The sequence below is a fragment of the Leptonychotes weddellii genome, chromosome 16, assembly GCF_054177405.1.
Source record: "Leptonychotes weddellii isolate Sample4059 chromosome 16, ASM5417740v2, whole genome shotgun sequence".
NCBI lineage: Eukaryota > Metazoa > Chordata > Mammalia > Carnivora > Phocidae > Leptonychotes > Leptonychotes weddellii.
Genome location: NC_138384.1, coordinates 49,526,470 through 49,536,526, shown reverse-complemented (window position 1 = coordinate 49,536,526; position 10,057 = coordinate 49,526,470). Strand labels below are relative to the sequence as shown.

Sequence of the window (10,057 nt, the reverse complement as noted above, 5' to 3'; positions counted from 1 at the left end):
TCTGCCTGTGTCCTCACGCGGCGGGGAGAGAGGGCATCTCTCCTGTCTCTTCGTATGAGGGCACTGATCCCACCGGAAGGGCTCCGCGCTCGTGACCTAATCACCTCCCCAAAGGTCTCACCCCGAATACCGTCACAAACGTGCAGTCCCTAGAAAGCTCCTAGCTCAGGGTCGGTGCTCGGGGAAATGTGAACACCTAACAGGTTCTGGATTTCACTGAAGATGAAAAGTGAACTAACTGAGAGTATGTGCCCAGCAACGGGGTTTATTCTTTCACTGGAGATAAAAATGAGCAGTGGGGGCGGGGCTGCCTCGAGCCTCTTTCATCCTGTAAAGGAAGGCCTACTGTGTGTCAGCTCAGCGTTCCAGTTTCCGGGGTGCTCTGGGCCCCTTCCCCACCCGCTCTTCTCCACTCCGCTGCAGTTTCCATGGCGACGGTCTGAGCCTCCCTTTGTTGCTAAGGGCAATAAGCAATCTGGAGAGAGGGAGCAGGCCATTGACTCATCTCACTGAGACTCGGTGGTGGGCACAGGAGGGATGGGGACAGGGATGCAGAAGGGGCTCAGCTCTGCAACCACCCCCGCACTGGTCCAGGCACATCTTTGGGTGCCTTTGAATGGGGTATGCACAAGAACGAAAACACACAGGTGAGGGGCTCTGAGAGTCAGGTAGAAATCATGCGTCTCCTGCAGCCTCCGGTTCCAACAGCATTATCTGTCCATCAGGTCGTCTGTCTGGTAAATACTGATGGAGTTTTTCCGGGTGCCGGGCCCTCATCTGGGGGCAGAGAATAAATGTCAGGCAACCCTGTGCTTTGTTTTCGTGGGAGACACATTCGTCTGTTCCCAAAGTTTGGCCCTTGCCTTAAGAAAGATGTCGAGTGTCTTCTGGGAGGCGGGATCGTGCTAGACCTTGGGGTAACGGCAGGGAATACAATGAGCCTCTCTCCCCTGGTGCAAGGGAGACAGACGATGAACAACAGGGTTAACACAACCTCAGAAGTTCACCAGGCCTGTGAAGAAAAACAAAGCGGAGAACTGGAAGGTGTTTATACGGAAGGCAAGGACGGTCTTCGATGCGTGCTAAAGCCGTGGGGCTATCTGAGCAGAAGGCCAAATGGTAAACATGAGACTCTCTGGGGGAGAGAAATCTAGGCAGAGGGAATAGCAGGTCCGGAGGCAAAAACGTACTGTGCGTGTGCAAGGGAGTCCAATGTAGCCACATCATGCAAGGCCTCATAAAACATGGGGCTTTGTTAACAAATTGTTAATATTGATCCTAGTGCTGCTGATGGAGTTTCTCCTATGAGTCAGACCCAGGGCCAGGAGCTGGGTTTACGCGGATGCATCAAAACTGACGCGCGAAGTTATTTGGGGATCCTGATGTTAATCAGATCATCAAAAAGCAGACGCCTTTCAAGAATATCGAGCTCGCATTTAGTGCCTTCGCTCAGCTTGTGGTGTCTGCTTGTGCTGGGCGCCCACAGACAAGTATCAACCCTGTAAGGTGGATGATATTATCATCCCAAATTTAGCCATGAGGGGATGGAGGCGCAGAGAGGTTGGACAATCTCTGGAACATTCTGCCGCTAGCCGGCGGCAGGGCTGGGGTTTGAACGGAAGCCATGTGGCTTCCGGACCCATGATTTCACCTGGTAGGGGTGCTCCTTGCAACCATGTTCTAGTCCCAAGTATACAGGGCAGGTACACAGACGGCTGGCTCGACCCCAGGGTTGGAAGACGATGCGCTAACTCGGCGGGGGGATGCCATCGCTGAAGAAAGTGACTGGGGGGAGGGATACCCGGTGTCGAAAGAGAAAGAGTCTGTGATGGGTGGACACGTCATCTTTAGGGAAAATTCTCCAAAGGAAGCCCGTCGTAGCGGGTCCACCAACCACCTTTTGTCAAATTATGGCTTATAAGACGCTGGACTGTGTGTTCAGTATCGTTACTATTGTCTTACGAGGTAGGACCAATTAATATTCCGATTTTACCCATAAGTTCGACTAGCCACGTCTCAGAGAGAGAGAGATGGAAACACCTGCCCCAAAACCTACATTTTTTCATATTTATTTCTTAAATTGGGGTGAAACGCACGTAACATAAAAGTTGCCATCTTGACCACTTCAAGCGTGCAGTTCAGTGGAGTTAAGTACCATCACCACCATCCGTCCGTAGGACTCTCTTCATCTTGCAAAACTGAAATTGTGTCCCTGTTGCCGCTCCCCCCAGCCCGGGGCCCCCACCATCCTGCGGGCTGTCTCTCCAACTCTGACCACTCCAAGTTCCTCCTATAAGGGGACTCCTACAGTACTTGGCTTTTTGTGACTGGCTTCTTTCACACATCATCATGTCCTCAGGTTCATCCACACCGTGGCATGTGCCAGAACCTCCTCCCTCCTTTTGGAGGCTGAACAATATCCCACTGTGTGCATACACCCCGTTTTACTTATCCATCACCTGTCAATGGACATTGGGCTGCTCCCACCTTGGGCTACTGTAAATAAGGCTGCATGAACATCGGTGTACACATATGTCTTCGAGGCCCTGCTTTCGACTCTTTGGGCAATGTACCTAGAAGCAAAGTTGCTGGATCCTAATTCCACGCTTGGTTTTTTTGAGGAACCGCCAGACCGCTCTCCACACCAGTTGCACCATTTTGTGTTCCCATCAGCAGTGCACAGGGGAAGGACCCATATTTTTAGTTATTCACAAATAATGAGTGAGAAACTAGCAAATTCCAGGCTGGGATTTTGAACATACACTCGGTTTAGTACCAGATTCCAGAATATTCCATCCTCTGAGGTTCTCTCTGCTGATTTTCAGCTACTGACACCTCCTCAGCCCAGCAGCAGTTTCCATGGTAACAGATTGAGTTTGTCTGGGTTGCTAAGGAACCAAAGAGCCCTGAGGAGGGACAGGCTGGAGCTCCAGTGTGCAGCCAGCCTAGGTGAGGGATGGGGAGGCTGGGGGGCCCTCATCAGTGGCTCACGCACATCCTCTGTGCTTGTCCTGCGACACATCTTTGCGCAAGGGCACAAAGTTGGCTCTGAGCCTCACAGGATCTAGAAAACCCCACATCTTCACACCAGAAGTGGCCGGGGACCTAAACATTCAGTGTCCTCACCATATCCTCCTCCCTTTTACTTATTCACTCAACAAACATGTATTGAGAGCCTGCTCTGGTAAGTCAGTGTGCCAGACCCTGGGACCACCATGATGAGAAAGACACAGATACGACGTTGATGGATAGCAGAATGTGCTGCCCCCAAACACGTCACTTTGGGACGTGGGTTATTTTTTGCTGCAGGCCCTTGGAAAAGAGCAAATGCAGGGAGGGCTTTGTCTGGGCCCCTCAGCCACCTCAGTACAGATCCTCAACGTCATGACAGGAGCTCAACGTCATCAGTCCCTCCGGGGAGTTTCATCCCCCCAGAAAGACTGGCTCTTGTCACAGAAGGGGTGACCAGAAGCAGACACCACACCCAGAAAGACCATCACAAACCATCACACCTCCTTTCCCCAAAATCATTTATTCTCCCCCAAAAGGCCCACATCCCCTGTCCCTCTCCCTATGGGGACGGTACACAAGCCTGCATCCCAGGCCGCTCTGGGAGCTGCTTTCTGCCTGGGCGTCTCCCATGTATACGTGAGATGTACACCTTAATAAATTCTGTTTTATGCTTGTTAATCTGTCCTTCGTTACAGGGATCTCAGCCAAGAACTCAGAAGGGTGGAGAGAAAATTATCTTTCCTCCCTGCAATGTTTTCGTTTGTTCGTTTTGTTTTGTTTTTCTCTACAAGAGCCTGCTTGGAGATGCTTCCATTCGATAATTTATCCTACAGATGTTCACTGTAGGTCCACCCTGTGCTAGGCTATGTTAGCAAGAAGAGAAAGAAACACGACCCTCCCCGGAGATGGCAGTTATGGGTTGGGGTCATCCTTAGTCAAGTAGCCAGTGCCTGAGCAGTCCCTCACAGACCTTATTTTTTTTAAAGATTTTATTTATTTATTTGAGAGAGAGAATGAAAGAGAGAGAGCACAAGAGCGGGGAGGGTCAGAGGGAGAAGCAGACTCCCTGCCGAACAGGGAGCCCGATGCGGGACTCGATCCCGGGACTCCAGGATCATGACCTGAGCTGAAGGCAGTTGCTTAACCGACTGAGCCACCCAGGTGCCCTTATTCAAATGCATCCTTGGAATGTTCTACAGCTTGATTGTGGTGTTGTACCCAGGTGCCTACATTCATCAAAACCCATTAGCTGCATGCTTACAACAGGTGCCTTTTGCTGTATGTACATTACACACCGATAAGTTGATTTTTTAAAAAAATGCATTTTGGGGCAGGGTCAGAATTTTACTATTTGGGTCTCTGTGGACTCCTAAGAAATCCCAAGTGTCAAAAAAAAAAAAAAAAGCCGCTGATATAAGCAGCATCTTCTGACCACTCATCCGCGGACTGGGAGGAGCCCTTTGGCTCTAGGGACGGACTCCTATGCATCGTACCTGCCCCAGGATGACTTCAGGGGAGACGGGGGCTCGGTGAGTCAGATGAAGGAGATGAGTGGAATCAGTCGGTTTGCATATGGCAGGCTGTTATTCTCCTTCAGAATTGGGTCGCTGGGGAAGGCTGTCTCTCCTCTAAGTCCCAGCCCCCCCACCCCCCAGATACCAAAACATCCTAAGACACCGAAAGGTAAAAACCATAATTAATGTAGGTGGATCGACGGGTCAGTGGGCAAGCAGGTGGGTGGGTCAGTGGATGGACAGATGAGTTCAAATGCCAACTGCATAGATTTCCACCCCCAAAATGGGAAGAAAATTGCAAGTACAAGTAGAAATGAGGTACGTGACATCCCTCCCCCAGCACAGGGTGACTCCTTGCGGCCCAGGTACTCCTTCATTCAAAACATTTATTAAGTTCCTGCTGGGCCACGATTACTAGATCACACACAGTCTTTAGCCACCTTCTGGAACATTCCAGGTTCTCTGGATCCCTTCCGTCCCCTCCTCCCCACTGCAGCCGTTTTCATGGCAACAGCCTCGGCCAATCACCGCTGAAGGAGAAGAAGCTGGCTTGCCGACTTCCAGCCAGGGTCCCCAGGGATGGGAGAAGTAGCATAAACTCGGGAGGCTGCCCATCGCAACGCAAAGGGAGTCGAGTGTGTGGGATGGCACAGAAGCCATACCCTCCCAGAGCTTCATCTAGCGGGAGACACAGGAAGAGAGCCAGGGGTGAGAAACATCAGGAACAGAGCAAGGGTGGAGGGTGGGAACAGGGAAGGGCGTGGGGGGAGGGGAGCGGAGGAGGGAGGACCCTGCTGAAGTGGTGTCTGAGCGGACTTGAAATAAGAGAGCAGGGGAGGCTGGAAGTCCAAGTGAGGACCCTCTTCCCGGCTTGCCCATGATTGCCTTCGGGCTGTGTCCTCGCTCCATGGGGAGAGAGTGCTCTGGGGTCTCCTCCTCTTCTTCCAAACACCACTGATCCCACCCTCATGACCTCATTTAAACCTAATCACCCCCTCAAAGCCCACATCCCAGTACTGGCACACTTGGGGGGTTAGGGCTTCAACATGAGTTTTGGGGGGATGCAATTCAGCCCATATGGGTACCTTGGGGGTACCAGGAAAACTCAGTCCTGAATTTGGTTTGGGAGTCGTCCTCACCCGCCAACGCAAATATGAAGCGGAACACAAATGAAAAGGCAGCTTCATCCTGAGCCTCAAAGGATCTCCACAAAGGAAGTGACCTGCACGTGAAGAAGGAAGCCACCATATATGTGACAGGGCCACGCAGCAGAAAACAACAGGGCGCCCGCAGACGAGCAGGGACCTCAGCCTTCGGCCTCAGGGAACTGAATTCTACCAACAACTGCATGGTGTTGGAAAAGGACCTCGAGACCCAGAAGGGAAAATGGTCCAGCCTGCGAGACCCCTGCCCCCCACTCCCGCCCCAGCAAGCCCAGATAATACGCAGAGTTTCAAGTGGCTCAGTTCCTGATGGTTTGTTATCCAGCGGCAGACACCGGATCCGTCAGCTGACTGAATGGGTGGACGGTATCTTTAAAAAGAGGTGCTCTCTTGGCCCACAGTTAGGCTCCCGGTTAAGTAAACTAACTGAATCAGTGAGCCAAGACCTGTGCCTGATTAGAATTCCAGTAGCGCAAAACCTGTCTTCAGAAGTCAACATGCTAAAGAGGAAAGCCATCGTGATTCTTATCTTTTCCAAAGATTTTTACTTCAGGAAAAGTAACTGGAGAGAGTCTGCCTTAAAATGAGAATCTGTTTCACAAGCTCCATACGCAAATGACCAGCTGAGGACCACCCACGGGGGACACATGCCTGGACCGGATCTGGCCCGGGCGGGCACGGTGTCCACTCCCTACTGAGGAGGTAGGGGCAGCGGTCTTACTGGGGACAAAGACCCATATTTTTATTGATTCATTTGTTGCCATTTCAGAGCCTGGAAAATTCCAGGCTCCAAGGCTCTCTCTCCTCCTTTGCAGCCCCTCCCTCCCTGTGCTGTGGTTTCCATGGCAACAGCCGGGAGCCCGCTCCTGATGCAGAGGCTGGTGAAGGCTCCTGGGGAAAGGAGCTGCTGACACCCCACCAGCCAGGGCACCTTGGAGGGGAGGAGACCCTTAAAGGCACAGACATCTCGCCAACACTCCATGCGCATTTAAAAAAGGTTTTATGGTAGTAAAGCATACATGTGATAAAATTTACCCTTTTCACCATTTTTTAGGCACGTAGTTCTGTGGGACTGAGTGCATTCACACTGCTGTGCACCATCCCCACCATCGGTCTCTGAGCTTCTTCCCGAACTGAAACTGTCCCCATTAAACCACAACCCCTGACCCCGTCCTCCCCCAGCCCTGATAGCCACCATCCTACCTCGGTCTCTCTGAATTCGACAGCTCTAGGCTGTGGCGAGTGACAGGAGTTTCTTCCCTTTCAAGGCTGAATAATATTCCCGCGTATGGATGTGCCACATTTTGCTCATCCATTCATTCCTCAAAGGACACTGGGTTGCTTCCATGTTTTGGCTACTGTGAATAATGCTGCTATGAACATGGATGTGCAGACATCTCTTTGAGACCCTACGTGCAGTTCTTTTGGATGTGGACCCAGAGGTGGAATTGCTGGACCACACGGTAATTCCTGGCTTAACGTTTTGAGGGGCCGCCATACTGTTTTCCACAGCGGCTGCTCGACTCTGCTTTCCCACCAGCGACCGTGCATGTCTTCCTCACTTGCCACAACTGCTCCTTCTGATGGAGTCTTTGCAGACGGGCAACGAGATGGCTCTGGAGCTTCTGCTGACTCTACACCATTGCAAGTGTTTAGCTGAGTGGTGGTCGTGGGTGCTGGTAGCCCAAACACCATTTCCTACCATCCGGTCTTCATTAGGGTTTTTTTTTTTTTAAGTTTATTTATTTATTTTTATGTCACCTCCACACCCAACGTGGGGCTCGAACTCACGACTCGAGATCGAGCGTTGCATGCTACACCAACTGAGCCAGCCAGGCGCCCCCAGTGTTCATTAGTTCAATTATTTGTTTGTATGCTCACTCCCTCAACACTGTTTTTCGAGCGTCTACAGTCTGCTAGGCACTGGAAGGTAAACAGTGCACAAGAACAGACCCAGTCTCTGCTTTCGTGGAGCTCTACCTGTCTGTACTTGAGTTTCCTCATCTGTGAAATGGGCACGACACAGATTCTGCCCCCATAGGGGTCAGCGAAGACTAGATGACTCATATTTGTAAAGCGATAGGGCACAGCCTGGTGCGTGTGACCAATCATCTGGCCTGGCCCTGTGCTGGCCACGGTGGAAGGAGTGGACCCTCCCCTCTGGAGTACAGCTGGGGTGTGCATGAGCGAGCAGGACACCTGTCTCAGGACCCACTCGTGCAAGGCAGGACCACGGCGTCCACCTCAGCTGTCCCTCCCATGCTCCCCACGCAGCCATCGCAGAGTCCTGACAAGATGGGCTCCGGAACATCCCCAGAAGCCGACCTGGCTCCCTCCTCATCGCTGGGCTCGAAACGCTGCCACTGCGTTTTAGGTGGCCCCAGAATGGCCCGTGCTTTTGCTAGGACCGTCCCTTGAGGAATTCCCACCACTAACAGGGTGAATACCACATTCTGAACTCCTACCTGGGAGGTGACCTCATTGCAGGCTAGGGGTGTGTCTTGACCCCGCACCTCAACCCTTGTGCAGAGCCGCCTGTTGTAAGTGATAACAACAACACTAAGAAGTACTAACGTGTGCGCGTGTGCGCTGCGGCACTTTGTGGTCCTATGCCACGTGCCCAGGAAGCTCTGCTGCATGGACAGACTGTCTCCAACACATCCACCGACAAGGAAATCAACCCTTCTCGACCCACAAAACCTCACGTCCCATGTTGGAACGAGTCTCAGAGAACAAACACGACCTTGAACCTCCTTCCCCCCTTTCAGCTCTTCGATGCCATGCTCCGTCTCACGAAAAAAGAATCACTGTGAGTTCTCTTGTTTCCAGATGTACACACGGCCTCTTTGCGAGCGTCTGTTTTCAGTTCATACTTTCAAAGTTTGTTGATTTGGGAGTTCAAGGCCCTCTCTGGCCCGCGGACAGCACGGCAGTTCCTGGAACCGGCTGTGTGTGTGTGTGTGAAGGGGCATCTGTGAGCAGAGCCCCAGAAGAAAGCCTCTCTTTCTGCTGTGTTGAAGGGTGGGGTATGGGGCATCCAGCCTCTCAGCCCTCTCCTTCCTTCCTGCACGGAACCTATAAACAGCCAAGTCTTGTACTTGAGGCTGGAGTCTGTGGCCTCCTCCACACGCTGTCACAGAACAGCTACAGTACGTGCTCAGCAAATTCCTGTCAGACAGAATTCCCCAAACAGGTCCCCTCTGTGACTGGAACGTATTTAGGAGAATTTGACTCTGTGCCTGTGGCCTGGGGCAGCATGCGTGCATGTGTGCTGAGCGTGCACGCTCCCTGTGGAAACATCTACACTCATGGTGGGCACCTCTGCACCCCTTCTTCCCCACTCCCTCTCCACCCATCACCAGCCAGGTGCCCAGCACTCTACTCCAAGAAGCTGCTCTTGCCCATCCTAAATCCGATGGCTACGTCCGTCCGGGTCCCTCAGCTCACAGAGCTTGACCGACTCACAGGGACGCTAACCTCCCTATGGTCTTTGTCTTCCTTCCCCAGGTGCTCCTCTATGTAGCCAAGGCTCCAGGACTCGGTCCAGGTCCACCTTTCTCATCAGCACTGGTCACCTACGGTTGCTAACAAGTTACCCCAACATTTAGGACTGAAAGCAACAATGCCTATGATCCTGGGAAGCAGGAGCAGCCCAGCTGAGCGGTTCTGGCTCAGAGTCTCTCCTGAGGTTGCTAGTAAGATGCTGACCAGGGCTGCAGTCACGCGAAGGCTTGACTGGGGCCGGATGGTGCATGTTCAAGGTGCTTCCTCACAGTCCTGGCAAGTTATGCTGCCTGGTGGCAGGAAGCCTCAGTTCCTGGCCTAGAGTAGCTCTCTAGGGGAGCACCTGAGTGCCCACACGACGTGGTTTCACCCAGAGCAAGTGAGACAGGGGAGAGCATGCAGGAAGCAGCCATGCCTTTCATAACCCCGCCCTGGAAACCACACATGGACACTTCTGTAATATCCTGCTGGTCACACAGGTCAGCTAGCTGTCTCCTCTGTGGGAGGGGACCGCACAGAGGCTCGAGGACCAGGACTCTGAATCACTAGGGCCCACCTTGGCGGCCAGCTTCCACATCCTTTCTGCTCCTTCTGAGCTGCCCTTATCCAGAGCCACGTTCACAACAACCATCTCCAGCCCTGATTTTCGGTTTGAATTCTTGCCTCTGTGACATCTCTCCATGAACGTTAAACTGGCATTGTAAGCTAAAAATCAAAATGAATGCCAAAAATAAAAAGCCATGATGGAAGGATGGAATGTCAAAAATTTAAATAAAGTCCAGTGTGTGTTGAGCCATATTGAAGTGTGGGGCTAAGGAAAAAATGTGAGTTCCTATATATGTGTGTGGTTTTTTTTTTTTTTTT

The 10,057-nt window shown here is 52.1% G+C and overlaps 1 long non-coding RNA gene across 1 annotated transcript in view; it reads right to left on the bottom strand.

Annotated features, from left to right (window-relative positions):
- Positions 1–224: 224 nt before the first annotated feature.
- Positions 225–10,057, bottom strand: part of LOC102732977 (uncharacterized) — a 54,828-nt gene continuing 44,995 nt past the window's right edge. Inside the window, exon 3 of the long non-coding RNA XR_434139.3 lies at positions 225–777. This is a non-coding gene — a long non-coding RNA (uncharacterized LOC102732977). The remainder of the gene's footprint in view (positions 778–10,057) is intronic.